Source organism: Anopheles coustani, chromosome 3, assembly GCF_943734705.1.
Source record: "Anopheles coustani chromosome 3, idAnoCousDA_361_x.2, whole genome shotgun sequence".
NCBI classification, from domain to species: domain Eukaryota; kingdom Metazoa; phylum Arthropoda; class Insecta; order Diptera; family Culicidae; genus Anopheles; species Anopheles coustani.
Window position 1 is genome coordinate 93,859,877 of NC_071288.1, and position 21,418 is coordinate 93,881,294.

General features: G+C 38.5%; 1 protein-coding gene across 1 annotated transcript in view; it reads left to right on the top strand.

Annotated features, from left to right (window-relative positions):
• Nucleotides 1-21,418, top strand: part of LOC131260675 (alkaline phosphatase 4) — a 328,385-nt gene that overhangs the window by 134,579 nt on the left and 172,388 nt on the right. The window lies entirely within an intron of this gene.

Consider the following 21,418-nt stretch of genomic DNA (forward strand, 5'->3'; position numbering starts at 1 on the left):
TGACCTCAGTTTCACTTGCCCATCTCACAAAATCGCCGAAAACACTAAAACCGTTACACTGAAAAAAATCTCAAAGACTAGCGGATGCACTTACAGAAACTAAACTTTGCATACTGATCAAGAACATGTTAAGCTTTTTAAAAAAAATATTGTACCCGATGCCCTTTTTCCCCTCTTCTCCCTACAACCCGATTCCCGTTACTTTTGGGTCCCCCCACGTACATGTCAAAAAAGCTAACCAAAAATACATTTGGCAAGGCATGTACGCTTTTGGTAGGAATGTGCAGCACGATTCACCTTGGGTTATCAATTTGCCGGCAACAACTGAAGTATTTTCGAGATAACTACAGCAAATAAAACGCAAGTAATCGACTCAAAGTTCAATAAAAGTGCTATCAGCATTCAATTCATATTTAAGCAACAAGAAATCAAGCCTTGGGAATCATAAGACTTGTGCCAGCACGGTGTACAGTTGTATCGTGAACGTAAAAGTAAAATTTCGGAAAACTACAAAATTCTACAAATCCGCATGGTAAAAACTGAAGTAAAATCTTCAACATTAGCTTAAACATCTCCAGGCGTAAGCGTTTAACGTTTGCACGTTTGCAGCACACGTTGCTGGTGGCCGCAAAAAGGGGAGCCATACATCCTGTGGAAATTGGATACGCAAATGTACAGTTTCCACTCGTCTTGTGTAAGGTGAATGTAATTACTTGTATTTCGTTTCCTGCGAAGAGTTTTTGAAACGGTTTCCATAGTATTTTCAAAGTGTTCTTACCACGTGACACAGAAGGGAAAACGAAAAGAGTGACGAAACTCGTGTTCGACTGAACTCAGTGGAATGCGTGAAGCCACACCCTATGTGCCAGTATATAGCGATAACAAGATAATGTACGATCATTTACGACACTCTTTTATTGCGACTGGATTAGGCCTGAGCCGGACGTAGTGCCACGTTGGCTATCTGGAGCAGATCTGTAGCAAGGCGTATTGGGCAGTCGACGTGTAGACCTTGAAGCACCGATGATGCCTCAGTTTGAGCTGGGATTCTTTACAATTAAATAAGCACGGCAAGTAGTTGCTCAGAGAACCTGAAAGTGAATTATCTTAATATTACAAAATTATGCGAATCCGCATGGAAAAGACTAAAGTAAAATCTTCAACATCCGCCTAAACACCTTCAGGCGTAAGTGTTTTGCACGGTACACGTGGAGCATAAAGTGGAGCCAAACGTCCTCTAGAAGTTAAATGCGCAATTGTACAGATTCTCTCGTGCTTGTGTTTCGTGAATTGATTTGGTTTTATTTGATGCGAAAAGTCTTTTAAAGTGCTTCCTTACCGATTCTTATTCCAATCGTGAAGCAGGGAGAATAAACGAAAAGCATGACCAAATTCATGTTCGACCACACCCAAAGGCGTACGTGACTTTGAAAGCCACTCCCTATGGTAGTCCGCAAGTGATATCGAGAAAATCCTTATGCGCATGTAGAAATCGAAATCAACCGGAAACTGTTATCTTTGAACCATTGATAACAAAGTGTAACAGCTACTCCAAGTGCCCTATCAATAATCAGACCGGGGTTTTGATGGATCCGGCAAGGAAGAGATAAGAAGTGCACAGAACGAACGGTGCTTCTCAGCTTATGTGATTTGTAACGTACTGTTGGCTATATTTCCGAATCTTAAGTAAATTTGCGATGAATCGACGATCCAGTGGCGTAAGCAGCAACATTAAGTGCAGATATTTCTAAAGGGCAACTCAATCCCCCACAATTTGCTATCAGGAAGATCGTGACCATCATAAATTGTTTAAATTTTCAATGTAAGTAAAGCTAATGTAAACTCAGTATGATCTACAGTACCAGGCATTCAAAGTCGGACACTTGAAAATTGATCAATCTTTTCACTTTGAGTTAGTTGATCTTCTTCTTCGAAGCAGCTAGCGACACGAAACTGCACAGGGGACTTCTCCATCCTTTGTTCTTTGCGAATATGCAAAAAAAAAGAATCAAAAAAACTCCAATTTCGCAAATAATGGAACACGAATGAAAAAAGTCTTGTTTTCCAGCCAGGCAGTAAAATTTTCCAAATAGCAACTTAAGAACACTTCAACTTAACTGATTTGATACTACTACTTTTATTCATAAAATGTAAAACCCACGGACAGTTTCGGAAGCTCGAAGGAAATGAACATACTTTACTGTCAATTTTACTTTCTACAATAGTGAGTCATTGCACGCTGCGAGTGAATTTAATTTTAATCCACAGCAAAATGCATGTCCAAGGAAGTCTAATTAAAATTGTGTTTTTAATTTCATTTTAGAAACCACAAACGCGTTTTTATTTTCTTTACTAAATGTCAAGTATAATGGGAAAAAGGAAAAGCAGCTCTGATGATCTAGCACCATCAACGTCCAAAACACCAAAATTAGATAGTTCGAATGAAGGAGTTACGGAAGAGACACCCGAGTCCGGTCAATACAATAACGATGAACCACGGCAGGCAAATGTGTCGCAATTTAACCAAGGTAAAGAGGCATCTTCTGATGATGTATCGAATACAGGAACGACTGGTAAAGGTCATGGATTGAAAAACACACTTCACGGCGTGACATACCAGCTAAAACTACTGATACTGATACTGCTCCAAGCTGCTAAGGAGATGAAAGACAACAAGGAATTTAAATGCTTCATTGGCACTGAGGATCCAGAATGTGGAAAGTTTGATGACATAATTTTCCGTTTTAAAAATGGCGATCGATGGTTTCTTCTATGCATCCAAGCTAAGCACAAAGAAGATGATACCAGATCTATCACATGGAACGACCTTATATCGAGTTCAAATAATAACCCATTATCGATTAGTAAGTACTTCAATTCTTACCTACAACAAAAAACGGACGAAACGGAAAAAACGAATTCGCCAGCACCTACGCTTGTCCTTTGTACCAACATTGCTCTGGAGCCAACATTGGTAAAAGATGTAATGGTAGACAAAAAACACTTCTTTGAGATTAGTGGAATTAGCTCCCTTTTTAACTTATTAAAAAGTGAAACCTATAAATTTGACCTCAATAAGATTAAGGAAAAAAACAACGGGAAGCTACTCAACATTTTATCAGAAAATTCCGATTCTAATCAGTTGCCGAAGCTATTAGCAGAACTTATTTTCAACCGAGAAACTGTTGATTTTCGTAAACCTCTGTTTAAAAGAAATAGTAGTTTGGTACTAAATGAAATTTCAACAAACGTTTTTTTATCGAAAAAAAAAGATATCATTTTCTACAAGGTCAATGAAGATTTTTTCAATTGTCGTGACAATGAAGAGTTCAAAAAAAAATTCGAAACAGAGTATAAAAAACTCAAAGAAAAAACCGAAAAGTCAACCAAAAAAAAATCAAACAATCAAGATATTTGGCCAGATATTCGATCCAAAGGCATAAGAGTAAATAAGAAACATGAAACCAACATTTTTCTTGCACCAAAAAAGACAGAACAATCGCAAATAGAGAACTTTTTCAATTCATTCATAATTGCTGCAGATTCATTCAAAGAGTCAGAATTATCTGGATTAATTGTGGAGGAGCTAAAGAATTCCGGTTATTTACCACCGGGTACACAAGAGACTATTGCATCTGAATTAGCGCGTGACCAACTCTCGAACTGCATATTGGAATGGATGAAACATAAAGTGAGCCAACCTTTAAATGAACAAGATATTAAAGAGTTTTTTAATTGTTTTGCGACATCATTGAAGTTTTTGCACTTTGAGGGCATGTCGAAGGGTAATTGTGGAGAGATACAAAATAAAAATCTTGAATGCAAGACAGAAGTATTGAATCAAAGAAGCTTGTACAAAACACTAGATCAATGACTCTCTGAACCTGACAATGATGGGCATAAAGTGGATATTTGGAAAAGCAACGAGCCTTCGTGGGTTGTATATCCCAGGTGACAAAATTGACGGTTATTTTTGAAAAATGCAGTGAAATTGCCCTAAATCCCACCGATGTTTGAATGTATGGGTGCGGAATTTCGTATCGCCGTGTACATACACGGAGTGATGAATGTTTTCTTCTTGAACATTTTTCTAAGCTGGCTGTGCATCAGTTTTGAGCTGTCATTGGTGTTTTCATTTGGTAATGCGACTGTGCATCGTGCGGACTTGTTCAGCGTAAATAAAAGATGATAATCTTTATTAATCACACATGTTTTCACGAAATAACAAGAAAAGCGGTAAGTGAAGCCTTTTTCCGGAAACATATTTAGCATCATCATCAACGTCGGTCGAATGTAGGTGTTCAATGAAAAAACGTCAACAAACCAGAGGTTTGTATCAAAACTTGTTGACACGGCGGGAGTGAATAAATCACAACCGTTGAAGGAAGTTTTGTTTAAAATGTTCCATCTCTTGAACTTCATATTCGATATAGGGTTTTTTTGAGAAGTAGAACTTCGCACAACGAACTTGGTGGCTTCGGGAATTCTCTACAAACTCGCAACAATCAAGGAGAATGTGCTGATGAACGATGTGATCGCCATCGTCAGTTCGCTGCTGGAATAGTGCAACCAGCGGATATTCGACGAAAAGGTGCCGATAGCTTTCGAATTGCTGATCGAAGCGATTCAAAACGAGATGTCCCTGGGTAACATAAAGCTACTGCATAAGCTGCTGCGGAATCGGGTATTTAACTTCCATATCTGGGTGAAATTCTGGGCACATACAATACATCAGTACGATTATCAAGGACGGTCGGAAGTACTGTCGGCGTCACGTCAGTAGATGTTGAACGTGGTACAGGAGAATTTCGCGATAGGTACGACACTTCGGCCGCAGGATACCAAAATGGTACTGGAGTCACTGTTAACAAACGTGAAGTGTTACATCCGAAAAGAGCTTAACATTGAAAAGGTTCGTAGGATTTAGGGGACAAGCTTATTCATTTTCCTATTTTTCTCGTTTTGGATTTCATTCGGGCTCACCCGTACCACCACAACAAAGCACGAGGCTACGGTTGATGACACTTTGGCGCCGAGGAAGCTGATCAAGTTCATTACCGATATGCTAAACACGAAGCGAAATTTGAGCAAAAAAATGTTGTCCCGCGATTCTACGATCCATCACTTGAGTGCCACAACCTTTAATCGGGGTTGTTTTCCTTCACGCTGCCGTTCGAGCTGGAGCCGCACGTTATTTTGGGTTTGCGGGATCTCGACCTTGGGTCCGACACCGAGATGGGATACGCCGGGGCACTCTGTTTGATTTATCACACCAATCTGGCCAAACTGTCACTGAAGCTTGAAAATGCGCGACGGTTGATGACCAACACTTTTACCAAACCGAAAGCTCCGCAGATGATCGCGAAACAGATTGGCTGGCAGGAGTCGATTGCTCGATTGTTGAACAAAAAGCGGATGGAAAACCGCGTCCACGGAGGCGCGAGGGAGCAAAAGCAGGGTAATATTTTGATCGACATGGATGAGGTGGTCAAACGTGAAAGTGAATTGTCGGCGATCAATGGTGCTGGCGACGATCTGATGCGTACACGTACACGACGGTGGCGGTAAACATGGACCAAAATCGTTCATGTCTGAGGAGGCAATGGTGATCGAGGAGCAGGAGGATACGGTGTAAGATGCGGTGGTGAAGAATATCACCTCTTCGATCACTTCCGTCTACTTGGTGACATATAGGACGCCATCGGTTCGCTAACGCTCTGTTACGAGGATGCGGCCAGTCGTAAGAAAAACTCGTCGCTCAGCAGCAGCAGCGAGGAGAATGTTTCCTCTCAATAATCGGGTAGGTCGGTGATGAAAGATGTTACTTTCACAAAGCGTAGTGAACAGTTGGATAGCAGCGCTGGAAACAGTGTCGAGTCGCCGGGTGTGAAGTACGCTGAAGAAAATGACGCAGATAACCTCTTGTGCCTTGTAACGAGCAGTCTGTGGCTAGGTCAGACTGCATTAGCTTAACCATTCTCGCATCGTAGTTTGCGCTTGCATTCTCGAGATGGGTATTCAGGCTGCTCTGATCGATCTTACTTGTCATGCGGCACCGATAGAACGTAGCCCAATTGCCCTCTGGCATACGATCCAGTGGAAAAAGTGTTCTATGAAGCTACACGACGGAGTGATTTCGCTGCACTGTCATGGTACTCCTGCAGAGCATCAGCAATGACTGGACTGAAATGTCTCACCTGCGTCTCGGTCTGCGAATAACATATTTCCACATCTCTCTCGATTCAGCCGTTTGCACTGTACCAAAAACAACATTGTGGTTCGAAGATAAACAGGAATGCGACTCTAATTTTCTCGATCAGAAGGCGGATTAAACAGCGAGTGGATCAACAGTATGTAAGCCAACAACACGTTTACCCAGGGCCAAGCAAGATTGTGATGAGGCAGTTTATCGATTATGGTAAGTTTATTGATTTATTTGCGTTATCGCTTCAGCACTCGATAATTTTTATTTGGAAAGTGTTATTTGCAACCGTCCAGCAGGTTTCAACAACAAAGGCCGGAAGGTTTCTGCATTGCTCGTATTGACCGTTCTGCATTGCTCGTATTGAACTTTATGCAATGATGATGCAGACGCTCTGTTCGCCGCAAGATGCAGCTGACCCTGTAATACAGGACGAGCAGCAAGCTAGGAAGCAGGTTTACTCCATGGCAGCTCGATACATTCAGTGTTTGCGATTTTGTTGCATTCGAGTTCGTCGGGGAAGATTATCCTGTTTGCAAGCAAGGTAAATGTAAACAGGTAATTTTTTGTATATTTGTACTTTTCTATATTTACCTTTTCGTCTTTTTCGTTTCATGACTACGAATTGCAACTAGACGGTTTTTGGAACACGCGAAGAAACTATTCCAGAAAAACTGCTGAGATTGTTAAAATAAATCCTCTGTTTGAATTCGAATTTATATTTTGTTTTGATTTGATGGCTTTGAGCTGTCAGTTCCGGAGTTGGGATGGAAGGGTTCAATTTATAATAGTAAGGATCGGATCAGTGCACCCATGGTGGGTTCATTTTTCACGCACACACTTGCAATTTTGGCTTAATAAGACTGCTATTAATCTTCTATGCAGCCCCTTTCTAAGCCTGGCGAAAATTATCTAAATCGTGTTTTCTGTCACTTGGGATCATACTTTAGAATTAGCCAAGTCTAAATTTACCTCGAGCACCGAAAATCTGCCCATGAGCGCCGGGACTCACCACCTCGACGGCGTGGGCTTGAATCTCAACCTAGACCGGAATCTGACCTATTTATTTTTTAAAGACGAAGAATTTGGTAACTTTAAAGTTGATATAATGAAAGTCTTCATTGGAGTGACTTTTGACCTTATTTTGGTGGTTGAATGTAAAGAGAACTCCAATAATGCTCAATATTTAGAACTGTGGGCTGAAGTAATGTTAGGACAAAAACATCAATCTTTCAAAAAGATTATTCTTGTTGGAAAAACGTCCTGTACTTTGAATATTGACAGGGATCTTCTTTTCCAAGATCTGACAGACGATTGCAGGAATAAAGTAATCGATCAACCCATCCGGTTCTTTGGAACCGAAACGTCAATCAGTAAGCTTTTTCATGATGAAGACAAACTTAATTTTGTTTTAGATGTCCTACAAGTTCCCAGTGAGACAGGAATAAAATGTAATAAGTTGAAGGAAAGCTATGAGAAAATTGATGGCTTGTTCATTCATAGAAAATGGGAGCGATGTGATAAAAACGAATTACGGCAAACTTCGAGTTGGAGCTTTTGGTCTGCTAGAGAAGCAGGTACGACTCTTACGAAACTATTTCCTGGCATTGAAGCTGAGAATGAAATCAGTTACGAAACATTTTTGGATTATAACAACAAAAACATTGACAGCATTCTATCGCATAGAAATTGGAAATACACACATCCACCCGGTGTTGATGGAAACACTCAGGACCAAGTACAGTCCAATAAAACCGATCTTAAAGTGAATGTAATTTTCAACGAAGCCGGATCGGGGAAATCATTCTACCTCACTTGGTTAGCGTCACATCTGCAGGATGAGCATCGTTTTCAGTGGATTATTAAATTCAATCTAAACGAATATTGCATGGTATTCGATCAAAGAAGAGAGAAAAGAAATGAATGTGAAACTAAGGGAGAAATGATCACGATCCGATTTCTTTTCCAGCTTGTCTACTTAGCTTCTCTCGTCGATAATATATTTCTAATGGATTCAAATGAGAAATTCAATAATGCTCAGACAACTGCGGAAGCACTTGTTTTTTCGAACGGTTGTTTGAAGCTGGATAAAAACAAAATAAAAACCGTTTCTTCTGAGGAATTAATACTGCTTCGAATATTTGAACATAAATTCAACTGCAAACAAATAGTTATTTTGATGGATGGATTTGACGAAATCGCGCCACATTACAAGACGGTGGTGCTTAACTTATTATCCACGCTTAAAACGTTCGATGGAATTTGCAAGGTGTATCTTTCTAGTCGTCCGTATGGTTTGAGAAACGAAGTAGAAACCGCATTGGAAGATTGTGCATGCTACCGTTTAGTGGAATTTAACAAAGTAGATCAACATTCCTTTGTTTGGCGATACCTTTTAAAGGACTTACCCGCAGAATATAAATCATCAGGCGATACAAAACTTGCAAAGACATGTCGTGTTGTTTTTGCAATTTTAACAAACATCCTTGGAGACCTTATGGAAATCCCTCTGTTTTTATCGATGGGAATGGACCTGATGATGCCTATGGTAAAAAAGTATATAAATGTAATAGAAGAAACAATTTCCAAACAAATTATAATAGATTGTGAGAATAGTTTTGAACCCCTTGGCATGGTTGAATGTTTTGTTGAAAAGAAGCTTAAGATCGTGAACATTGAGAAAACTGGTTCAACTGTTGCTAGTTCAAAAACGGTCAAGGCAATGAATGATGCAGAACAATATCAAAAAAAGGTCAAAGAAGTCCACTCACTCTTGGCTTTGTACACAATTATGTACAAAAATGATATAGAGAAATTATTGACGAATGAAACCCAAAACACCGCACTCCAGTACATGGAAAATGTTAAGAATGCTTCAGAAAAATTTGGTCTTATTGAAGGAGTTGTATATCACTCACCGATCTTCAATCACTGGTTGTTTGCAGAGTATTTTTCTGCTCTGTGGTTTTTTTCGAATCAAAATGTTAACGGCGTTAAAGACTTCCTGAAACGTGAAATTTATGAAAACAACCGCAGAATAGAAATAAGACAATTTTTAGACAGAATGATTTGTAGGAAAAGTTCACTTCATATGGCAGTTCTTGATGATTCGAAGGGTAAAATAGATAGCATCCTAACTGATACCCCAAACTTCATTACTGCAAGGGACGATTGGGGAAGAACTCCATTGCAATTGTCATTTTTACTTCCTTTATCTGAAGACCATAGACAAATTATTGATTTCTTATTGAATTGGGTCGATGAAAATAGCGCGAATATACAAGATACATATTTCGAATGGTCTCATTTGGATTACGCGTATTGCGCTGAATTGCGTGTCGAACACGTTACAGCTCCACGTTGGGAATACGTACTGACATTATTAAACAAAGGAGCTTCCATCGATACTCCAAAAATGTTATCTAGATTTTCTACCATAGATCATTTAAAGGTGATCGAAGAAGTGTTGAGCATTGAATACTTCACCGAAAGAAACTACACACCGAACTTTGAAACGTTTTTCACGAAATTAGCAAAGAATTTAGGATCAGACAAAGTACTTAATTTAAAGATACCGTTTTCTTTGCCATATCAAGACATGGCAAAGGATGGGAAAATGGCTACAAAGCTATTTACAAAACTAAACCAACACATTAGCAACAATACCGAAAACTTTTCCGATAGTATACCAATTTTGGAGTTTTGCATCATTTTTGATTCTGTAATGTTCAAAATTATCATTGAAAATTCAAGTGATTTGAAACTCAAACAACCTAATGAATATCATTTCAAGTTAGCATTAAAATATCTTTCGATTAATGTTCTTCAATATTTGATCACAAATCATGGACAGTATTTAAAATTGATAAAAGACAATTTTGAACGGGAATTGTGGGAATTGCTTGCATACTTGCAAAACGATGAACAGGAGTTCAAATCTCTTTTCCACGAATATTGCACTAGGCATACCATCATTTGCCACGAAGACACTCCACGTCAATCTAAGGAATGGAAGAGAGGATTTTCATCGCAACTCGATTTAATGGAAAGTTTCCCCTCAAAGTTTGAAATAAGAGACGATTCCGGTATTGACAGTGGTACGGAGTTTTTGATTGCACGAGCATTGCAGCTTGATAATGCATCCGCTGTCGAATATTTATTGCACAAATCAAAAACAAATCTAGACAATCGTTTCATTAGGCAAACTTACTTAAACTGCAAAATTAAGTGGTATTGCCTAAGTTCCTATCATTTTCTTCTCGATAACTGCCAAGATCGTACTGGCACTGATGAAAAAGGTAGAAATTTGTTACATTTTGCGGCAGGTTACGGTGATTCAAATTTGGTAAAATGTCTCATGGAACATTACGGTTTCCAACCGAAGGAAATAAATACCTGGGAAAACAATTGGAACGCTTTCTTCTACTGCGCATCAAGATGGAAAAGGTATTATATCAACCTATGGGGTGATGATGATAATGGTGAAAATGACAACCAAAATATCTTTGTTCTTATGCTAGAGAGAGATCCTGTGGATTGTTTTAGTCAACTGGATGCGAAAGGAAAGAGTGTTTTTTATTATGCAGCTAAGAACAACAGGAAAATTTCTAATTACATCATTCAAAGACAATTTGAGAGGCAGTTGAAGGATTGGACCTCAGATCAGATATCTGATTTGATTAAATTACTCACAGCATCAGGCTTTAATGCAAAGGACATTTTAGAATATCTTCAATACACACATTTAGCTGATGAAACGAAATGTAAATTGATTTGTGACACTCTGGAATCTATCGAGGAACTTCGAAACCACGATGAAAATGGTAGGAATCTTTTACATATTGCCATTATGGAAGGTTGGAGTGATTTGGTGGAATGTCTCATTGAACATTATCGTTTTGATGGCAAAGAAATCAATGAAAAAGAAAACAATTGGAACACATTCTTCTACTGCGTGTGCAACAGTAAAAATACTACAAGAAAACTGATAATATTCACTTATTTGATGGAGAAAGACCCTTTCGACTGCTTCGGTCAACTGGATTCGAAGGGAAAGAGCGTCTTTTGGTATGCGACGGATAACAGTAAAGTAATTGGTGATGATATTTTCAAACGAGAGTGTAAATTGCAGAAACATCTTCCTATCGATGAGCGAATCCCTGTGTTGATGGACAAGTTGAAAAATTCTCCCCTCAATACCTACGATAAGATTCTTCAATTTGAGAGAAATTTTTTGGTTGATGAAAAGTCGGTCAAGATAATTTGCGATAACTTGAAAACAAATGGAGAACTGGACTACAGAGACTACGAAACGGGTCGGGATCTTCTGCATATCGCTTGCAGGGAGGGTTGGTTAGCTTTGGCAAAATGTCTCATTGAACATTACGGTTTTGATGCGAAGGAAATTAATGAAAAAGAGGATAACTGGAACGCATTCTTCTACTGCGTGTGGAACATTGAACATGCTGCTAAAAAACTGGAAATATTCACTTACTAGCTTGACGCCCCGGCGTTGCGCGGTGAAGAAGGAATTGAGAAAAGAATTATGGTTTTAACTAATACTTGAAAGATATGTTTGAATTTAATAGTTACAATAACGACATATTTAAAAATTTTGATATTTCATCAATTTCCCCGCGATGTATAAACCTTAGTGTAACTATGGTAGATACACCTTGACATTTGTTTACATGCTTGTTTTGTTTGTGTTAGTAAAACTGAGTTTAAATTGTAAAATTTAGATGATTTTATCAAAAAATAGTGATCAAACAAACCTTCAACAACATCTGCAGTACTTAAACTTAATGTGTGAAAAGTTTCAGAAGCGACGGTTCTATATTGGTCGAGTTTTAGGTGTACATAGAAATCCATACATAAAAAAAAGCTAAAATATGTAGTAGATTTGATGGAGAAAGACCCTTTCGACTGCTTCGGTCAATTGGATTCGAAGGGAAAGAGCGTCTTTTGGTATGCGACGTATAACAATCATGAAATCGGTGTAGATATTTTCAAACAAGAGTGTAAATTGCACGAACATCTTCCTATCGAAGAACGAATCCCTGTGTTGATGGACAAGTTAAAAGATGCTAACCTCAATAGCTACGGTAAGATTCTTCAATTTGAGCAAAATCATTTGGTTGATGAAAAGTCTGTTAAGATCATTTGCGATTACTTGAAGACAGTTGGAGAACTGGACTACAAAGACTACGAAACGGGTCGGGATCTTCTGCATAACGCTTGCATGAACGGTTGGTTAATATTCGCGAAATGTCTCATTGAACATTATGGTTTTGATGCAAAGGAAACCAATGTGAAAGGAGACAACTGGAACGCATTCTTCTACTGCGTTGGCGACAGGAAAAATGCTTCAAACAAGCTGAAAATATTCACTTACTAGCTTGACGCCCCGGCGTTGCGCGGTGAAAAAGGAATTGAGAAAAGAATTATGGTATTAACTAATACTTGAAAGATATGTTTGAATTTAATAGTTACAATAACGACATATTTAAAATTTTTAATATTTCATCAATTTCCCCGCGATGTATAAACCTTAGTGTAACTATGGTACATACACCTTGACATTTGTTTACATGCTTGTTTTGTTTGTGTTAGTAAAACTGAGTTTAAATTGTAAAATTTAGATGATTTTATCAAAAAATAGTGATCAAACAAACCTTCAACAACATCTACAGTACTTAAACTTAATGTGTGAAAAGTTTCAGAAGCGACGGTTCTGTATTGGTCGAGTTTTTAGTGTACACAGAACTCCATACATAAAAAAAAGCTAAAATATGTAGTAGATTTGATGGAGAAAGACCCTTTCGACTGCTTCGGTCAACTGGATGCGCAGAGAAAGAGCGTCTTTTGGTATGCGGGGTATAATAATGAAGAAATTGCTGTGGATATTTTCAAACGAGAGTGTAAATTGCATGAACATCTTGCTATCGAAGAACGAATCCCTGTGTTGATGGACAAGTTAAAAGATGCTGACCTCACTAGCTACGGTAAGATTCTTAAATTGGAGCAAAATCATTTGGTTGATGAAAAGTCAGTTAAGATCATTTGCGATTACTTAAAAACAACTGGAGAACTAGACTACAGAAACAAACAAAGGAGCTCAAATCTTCTGCATCACGCTTGCATGGAGGGTTGGTTGACATTCGCGAAATGTATCATTGAACATTATGGTTTTGATGCAAAGGAAACCAATGTAAAATGGAAAAACTGGAACGCATTCTTCTACTGCTTGTTCGGCAGGGGAAGTGCTTCAAACAAGCTGAAAATATTCACTTATTTGATGGAGAAAGATCCTTTCGATTGCTTCGGTCAACTGGATTCGGAGGGAAAGAGCGTCTTTTGGTATGCGACGAATAATAATGATGAAATCGGTAAGAATATTTTCAAACGAGAGTGGGAATTGCAGGAACATCTTACTATCGAAGAGCGAATCCTTGTGTTGATGGACAAGTTAAAAAATTCTCGCCTCGATAGCTACGATAAGATTCTTATATTTGAACAAAATCATTTGGTTGATGAAAAGTCTGTTAAGATCATTTGCGATTACTTGAAAACAACTGGAGAACTGGACTACAGAGAAAAAGATACGGGCCAAGATCTTCTTCATTTCTCTTGCATGGAAGGTTTATTCACTTTGGCGAAATGTCTCATTGAACATTATGGTTTTGATGCAAAGGAAATCAATGTAAAAGGAGGCAACTGGAATGCTTTCTTTTACTGTGTTGACGACAGTGAAAATGCTGCAAACAAGCTGAAAATATTCACTTATTTAATTGAGAAAGACGCTTTCGACTGCTTTGGTCAACTAGATTCCAAAAATCATAATGTGTTTTATTATGCGTTGTTGAATAATGTTCTCGTTGCAGAGTATATTATACGAAAAGAGTTGACTGCAAGTAATTCTGTTTCGGTTAAAGAATGGGCTTCGATGTTTTCAAAACGCTTGAATGAATCAAACCTAACGAGGACGACTATTGATAGATTTTTAACAGATTGGATGCAATATTCTACTTTGGACGCAAAACATGAAATTTACGTCGAAATTGAATCTAATTTGGAAATAATGAATTGACTCAGAAATAACAATACGCCGAATTAAATATAATCAATTTGCTAGTTGTAAAATAGAAGTCAGGTAAATTTGATAACATATTAAATGATACAACTGTGTTAAAAAACTGATCATTTTCAAACTTGTACAAAAGCAATGTGATTGTAAGGACAAGACATTTATCGAGCAATAAACTCGCATTTATGTACTACCTCAAATAATCAATATGCTTTATAGTATTCAATCAAAATATATCCGAAAGGTGCGTAACTGGATTTGTGGTGAGTTATTTCGTTCACAGGAGTTTAGTAAACCTCTTCAAGACTCAAAATTTCGCTAAACACCCAAATGAAGCCCCCCCAGCCGAAATCGCTGTCGTGGCTACACAATTTGTGAGCGGATGTACCTAAAAGGTATAAAATGGGTGAAACAAATGCCGTTGTGTGAACCGTTTGAATTGAATGTCTCGTTAAGGCAGCGCTCTGTCAGCTATCGAACAAGACAAACACGACAAACACGACAAAAAAAAAACGATCAAACCCATGCAATCATATGGAGGTGCTCTGTCAACCTGCATCAAACATGTCAGACAAAGGCAGCGCTCTGTCAGCTATCGAACAAGACAAACACGACAAACACGACAAAAAAAAAACGATCAAACCCAAGCAATCGTATGGAGGTGCTCTGTCAACCTGCATCAAACATGTCAGACAAACACGACACAGAACAAAACAGTTTGATTTTGTCGTGCAGGGCTGTATCCCACGGTGAAACTGTATATACACTGGGCCCAAAGTTAATCCGGACGCTCAAAAAATGAGCATGCGTCCGACTTTGTGGTCGATTTTAGAGTACTTAGAATTGATAACAATGATTTTTGTTCATTGCATCTTCTTGGTGCACCTTCCTACGAAGTACTTGCAAAAAGAACGGTGAAAAAAATCGTACCCAAGCGGCGCAATAAACAATAGAGTGGAAAAAGTCAGAATTTTGACGGCCAATCGCAAAGTCGGACAGTTATATTTAATCCTATTTTTGTTAGCTAAAGTGGTGTGTAAGTTAGTTTCGACACTTGATATTTATTATTATCGATGCAGACGACTCTTGGGCATCGTTAGAAGCACTCGGATGATTCGATTTATTATATTATTGAAGTTTATATTGAAATATACGTCACACTACTTGGTTGGAACGAAACATCATCATTTATCCATCATAACGATTGAAAAAGATTTCAAAACATATGAAATTAGACTTACATTAGCAAACTAACAGATTCAGACAACATTAAAAAGTATAAAACTTCAAAAAGTATTGTAAAATCACCAAAGAACTGCTCTTTGCAGCACACAATTCGGGAAAGGGGAGGAAGAACCAATCGATTCAACCCTTTTACTACTGCCGTAGATCGAAAAGAAACTTTACTAAAAGTGTTTGTTAAGTGCTCTAACTATTTGGAACTATTTACACTGGGATGGGCTGCATGCCAGAACCCCGGGAAATAAATCATTAATATCGGAGAAAAATTTAAAACTACGATTCTGTTGCTAGAACTGATGTCGATAAATAAAATGATTTTAGGAACAAATTATATCATTCTACATCGAAAAGATAGTTAAAGTTAAACAATCATGATATTTTGTGCAAGTCCTGTTTACAGTTGACACAAAAATTCGCAATTTTTTCTCAGATAGGTGGCGATACATATGGCGCGTTCGAGGGAAAGGGTTTAACCAAAACTGTCCGAGTTGTTGAAGGTTCCTTAATAATAAGAGAGTGCATGTAGGCTAAAGGAGCTGCCAAATTACATAATATTAGGGGAGTAGATGAGAATTAGTAGACGGGCAATAGTAAATGGGTTACATTAAATGGTTTATACCTTCCCTTTCCCGAAATGTGTGCTGCAAAAAGCAGTTCTTTGGTGATTTTACGATACTTTTCGAAGTTTTATACTTTTTTATGATGTCTGAAATTGTTAGTTTGCTAATGTAAGTCTAATTTCATATGTTTTAAAAACTTTTTCAATCGTTATGATGGATAAATGATGATGTTTCGTTCCAACCAAGTAGTGTGACGTATATTTCAATATAAACTTCAATAATATAATAAATCGAATCAACCGAGTGCTTCTAACGATGCCCAAGAGTCGCCTGCATCGATAATAACAAATATCAAGTGTCGAAACTAACTTACACACCACTTTAGCTAACAAAAATAGGATTAAATATAACTGTCCGACTTTGCGATTGGCCGTCAAAATTCTGACTTTTTCCACTCTATTGTTTATTGCGCCGCTTGGGTACGATTTTTTTCACCGTTCTTTTTGCAAGTACTTCGTAGTAAGGTGTACCAAGAAGATGCAATGAACAAAAATCATTGTTATCAATTCTAAGTACTCTAAAATCGACCACAAAGTCGGACGCATGCTCAGTTTTTGAGCGTCCGGATTAACTTTGGGCCCAGTGTACCTTGTTTATTCTGCTACCTTGCTGCTGGGATGAGTGACAGTTCTTCACGACAATTCGCAGAGCACCCTTCGAACATTGTCGTGTTTGTCGTGTTTGGCAGCGCTCTGTGAACAGTCCAACAAACACGACAAACACGACAATGTTCGAAGGGTGCTCTGCGAGTTGTCGTGAAGAACTGTCACTCATCCCAGCAGCAAGGTAGCAGAATAAACAAGGTATATACAATTTCACCGTGGGATACAGCCCTGCACGACAAAATCAAACTGTTTTGTTCTGTGTCGTGTTTGTCTGACATGTTCGATGCAGGTTGACAGAGCACCTCCATACGATTGCTTGGGTTTGATCGTTTTTTTTTGTCGTGTTTGTCGTGTTTGTCTTGTTCGATAGCTGACAGAGCGCTGCCTTTGTTGGACTGTTCACAGAGCGCTGCCTAAATTAAAAATTATGGTTATACTGGAAAGGATGTACAACATGAACTCCCTCATGCATTACTTGCATGAGTTTATGAAAATTAGGCTACGCAATCAACCTAGAGGTGCGGTATAAGCCTGTGTGCTATCCATCTTGGTTAGTTTAACAGATTAGCTCAAACCATTAAAGCTTCTAACGGAAATTCAACGGTTAAAATATTCCAAATGAATTTATGTGCCACCTATTGCATAACTTTCAGGCGAAAACGTGGAAAAAACGGCAACGATGCGGCGAATGGGGATTTTACCAAAAAAGCCTGTCATTGGAGGGTTCTATTGCTTAAATTGTCAGAGACACCTTAAAGTTATTAACAAATTAACTATTTCGGTCAGTATTTTAAGTTATGCCCAAGGTTTTTTGAAGCTAGTTGATGCTTAGCGCGTTGCAGTTTCGTGCTTGTGGAATCCTCAAATCCGAATCCCATTCCATCAAACATCGCGAGACGATGTAAACCAATCAATGCCGGACAGGAAATCGTTGATCCTTATCTGAATCTCCATAAAATCACAACTGATAATCCGCTTTTTCCGTAATCAAAGCATGCCACAGATTTCCGAAGTAAGCTTCAACGCTGTAAGTAGTTCTGTTGATCATAAAAATCTACTAACGTAAGTATCGCGCACAGTTATTTTTATATGTAACACTGTCTATAGAAGATTATCAATGTAGAGTGATAGTTTTATTCAAAATCCGGTAAAAATGTAAATCAAGTTCTGGTCTGAATAATTGTCACTCCGTGGGCTAAATGTAATGATAGAACACCTCGGATAATCGACGTTCTACTGCAATTCTTTGTCCACGGTTCCATGCATATAGGTTCCATGAAATTTTCTAGAGAATAAGTTAGAAATCGTGCGAAAAAATCAAATTAAAATAGATTTGGTTCAAGTCAAAACCGAATAAAATCCGAGTCTTAAACAAATCTAATCTGATTCGAATCCCACGGATTAGATATCAAAGAAAGAATCAACTATTTAGAAGCCGTCAAATGGGATCCAAATCTTTAGAGTCAAAAGGGATTTTGGATTGATCCGATCCGTCAAGTTAGAGTTCGAATCGTTGGAATCCGTATAGGGATCGAATCTTCGAATCTTCCGAATACCAATTCTGGCTAGTGTAGCTCAGTTCATGGTTTAACTTCAACGGCGCAGGTTTAGCGGAACGGTTGTCGCTCGTAGCGAGCTGGTCAATCTTTGAAATTGTGCCGGCTAGAGACATCGTAGATTCTTATATAAATACAAGTAAGTCACTGGTGTTTTCGTCTTCAATGGTCATTTTAAATGTCCACGACTAATTACCGTTGCGCTGAGTTGTTTCATGGTGGAAAGTGAATCGTTAAATAGTAATAGCCGTGACATCCACATTCGTTCTTAGTTTGCTGACCGGCAAAAAGCGTACAAGAATAAATAAACAAAAGTTTTACATTGTTTTGCTGTGCAGTGTTCCTTGCGTGATGCATCTAATACTTGTGTTAACAACTAATCGCCGCTCTCGGTGACGTGTTCGAACCGAATTTGAATACAAAAGTAGCATTTCCCTCGTATGCGGCGTGGAATCCGATCCAAAGGAAGCTGCTATTCTTGCACGTGATTTATGGTCATTCCGCGGTGCCGGGAACTTCGTCGTGCACGATCGAACATTTGTCGTGGTTGAACAACGCGTGTGTTTTGTTCTGTGAATAACGAAAAGAACTTATTTTGACATTGGAAATAAATTCTAACGAAAACGGTTAATTCTTTCATTCATCACTTGAAAAAAATTTTAACAACAATTTTAAATATTGGTTTAGGAAATATCAGTTTACAGTGAAAAATGTGTGCATAGTGTGTTGAAAGTACGGTTTCACTATTATGAATAGAGACGTTGCAGTATCAAGTGAGTAATAGAGACAAAATCAAATTGAAACCGAAGTGATTTAAAGTGCTATTCCTAACTCCAATCGTCCGAGACGTTACTGTTCCTTCGACTACAGCTGAGGCGTGTAGTTCTTATCTTTTTACTCGAGTAAAAAATAACGAACGAAGCATAAAACCTCCAGCGAGCGGAAGACTACGCTTTCGATGCTGTTTTGGGAAATGAAGTATCGCGACGAGAGAGATCGGTAAGACATCCTTGAGTTTTCCGTGGACCATCTATGCGTAACAAAAATAGATAAACACGATAGGAAAGTATGCCGTTTCAAGAAGTATCTGGAGAAGCTCTTGAACTGGGGAAAGTGATAGCACGAGGTATCGTCCTTCTGCGGGGGTGTTGTGAGTGACGGATGTTCCTGGATGCCGGATGTACATTTTTTAAAGGACTTTGCTTATGAGTTGGTTATAGGCATACGCGTTTACGAAAGGCTCTATGAACCATAAACTAATGAGAACTGGAGCATATGCTGCGTGTCGAGAAGATTTAAACGTCTGGTTTTTGGGTTTGTATCAAAACGGAAATGGAATATTTATGCACCACACTTTTCTTCACGTTATTCCTTCTTGTTATCATATTTATTATTAAACTAAAATGTGGACAATTTCCCTCGACTCTCATCTAGGCAAGAATTAACTATGCAAGCCACAAATATCAGTTTTTTTCCTGTAGTTTAACCATTTATAAATATGCTTTGCTTGATATTACGTCGACAATCTGACGATTAATTTTTAGGAAGGTTAGGAAGTTTTACAACAAACTGAATGGGAGGAAAATTAAAGAGGACAAGTATTTAGCATAAAGGACTTTAATGTGATGATAGATTAAGGAAGTGAGATTGGTTTTTATTTGCCCCTGTGGTTCACCGTCCCTCATACACTCTCTCCGAACAGGGTAGATGTTTTCGCTAAAGGAGTCGAGATAAGAGACTTTCTAGGTTTAAGAACCATAAACAGCGAAGCACACCCTAGGGAGGGTAGGGCTCCTGCAAGAAGTCCCTTTTACTGTCGGGCGCAAAACTCTCGAGAAAAGCCAACGGGAACCCACATCTGTGGTTCATTAATAAAATCTGTACAAATACTTTCCCTAGCGCCACTAAATAACCCCGCTGTGATTCTTTCGTTCTTGAATGTTTATCCCATTTCCAATCGGGTTTACAATTGGCTTCTCCCTTGTGTGATCAGTTCTTGAACATGCGGATGTTAACGATAGGAGTTCCACATCTTTCCCTGAAAATATCCCTTTACGGTAGGTGTGAAGTATTTACCGTTTGTAACCATAAAAATTGCTTCAACTCTTGAACAAGCAGTCAACGCTTGATCCATAAATAACCTCATCCTGTTTACAACAATGAAGTGACGAACATTGAAACTTTGCTTGTTATGTTTCAAATAAATGGGTTTTAGAAAAAAAACAACCCTTAAGAAACCATTTATACCTTCCAGTTTTAGGGCGAAAAAAACAATGAAAATAATCAGTTATCGTCCGCACAGTTGCCCGAATTTGAAGCACTTAATTCTCCATTGAAATGCTGATTGGACAACTGACAAAGAGCACAGAACCCAAAAGCCACTCGAACATAAAGCATGTCTCGTGCATACTGAAAAGATCATCCGACTCAGCGCATATGGAATGTATTGGATTACACCCGTCGAAAATAAAAACCGACGATCCCTAGACCTCTCGATGGGTTTTTTTTTCTCCAAACTTCCATCTGTTCCTATGACCATAGACGATCGTTTTCCAACGTGCTGCAACCCTCGAAATGGTTGAGTATTTGTCTTTTCTCGCTGTATCCGCAAAACCATCTTTTTGGGCGGGATTTTTTCTCTCTACGCGATCCCTTTTTGTCCCTATTTTTTTGGCAAAGATTGATGACCGCGACAAGTTAGAATTACAATTGAGTTGAAGTGCAGTGTTGACTTGCGGAGGATTTGTCGTTTTTGTTCTTGTCATCTGTAATACGAAATTTGGAATCGATTTTTAAATACATTTAAATACACATCCGTTGTGCTAATTATTTATTAAACACTGTTAGAGAAAAGGCCCGGGTCTAGGCGTTTTGACAATTGTGAAGTAGGAACAAATGTTACAGTAACTTCTAAGGGCATTCTTTTTTCTTATCTACATTTTTAGCACTCCCAGGAGTCAGAACTTCATGTGTTCTCCGTAGTTCAACATGTTGGAATAAACTCATCCCCTCCACGGGGCTTTTGGAACTGCATGTACGTCGTCGCGAAAATAATTCTGTGACCTCGTTAGTCCCACATGATTAAGTAAAACGTGCTTCTTCAGTAG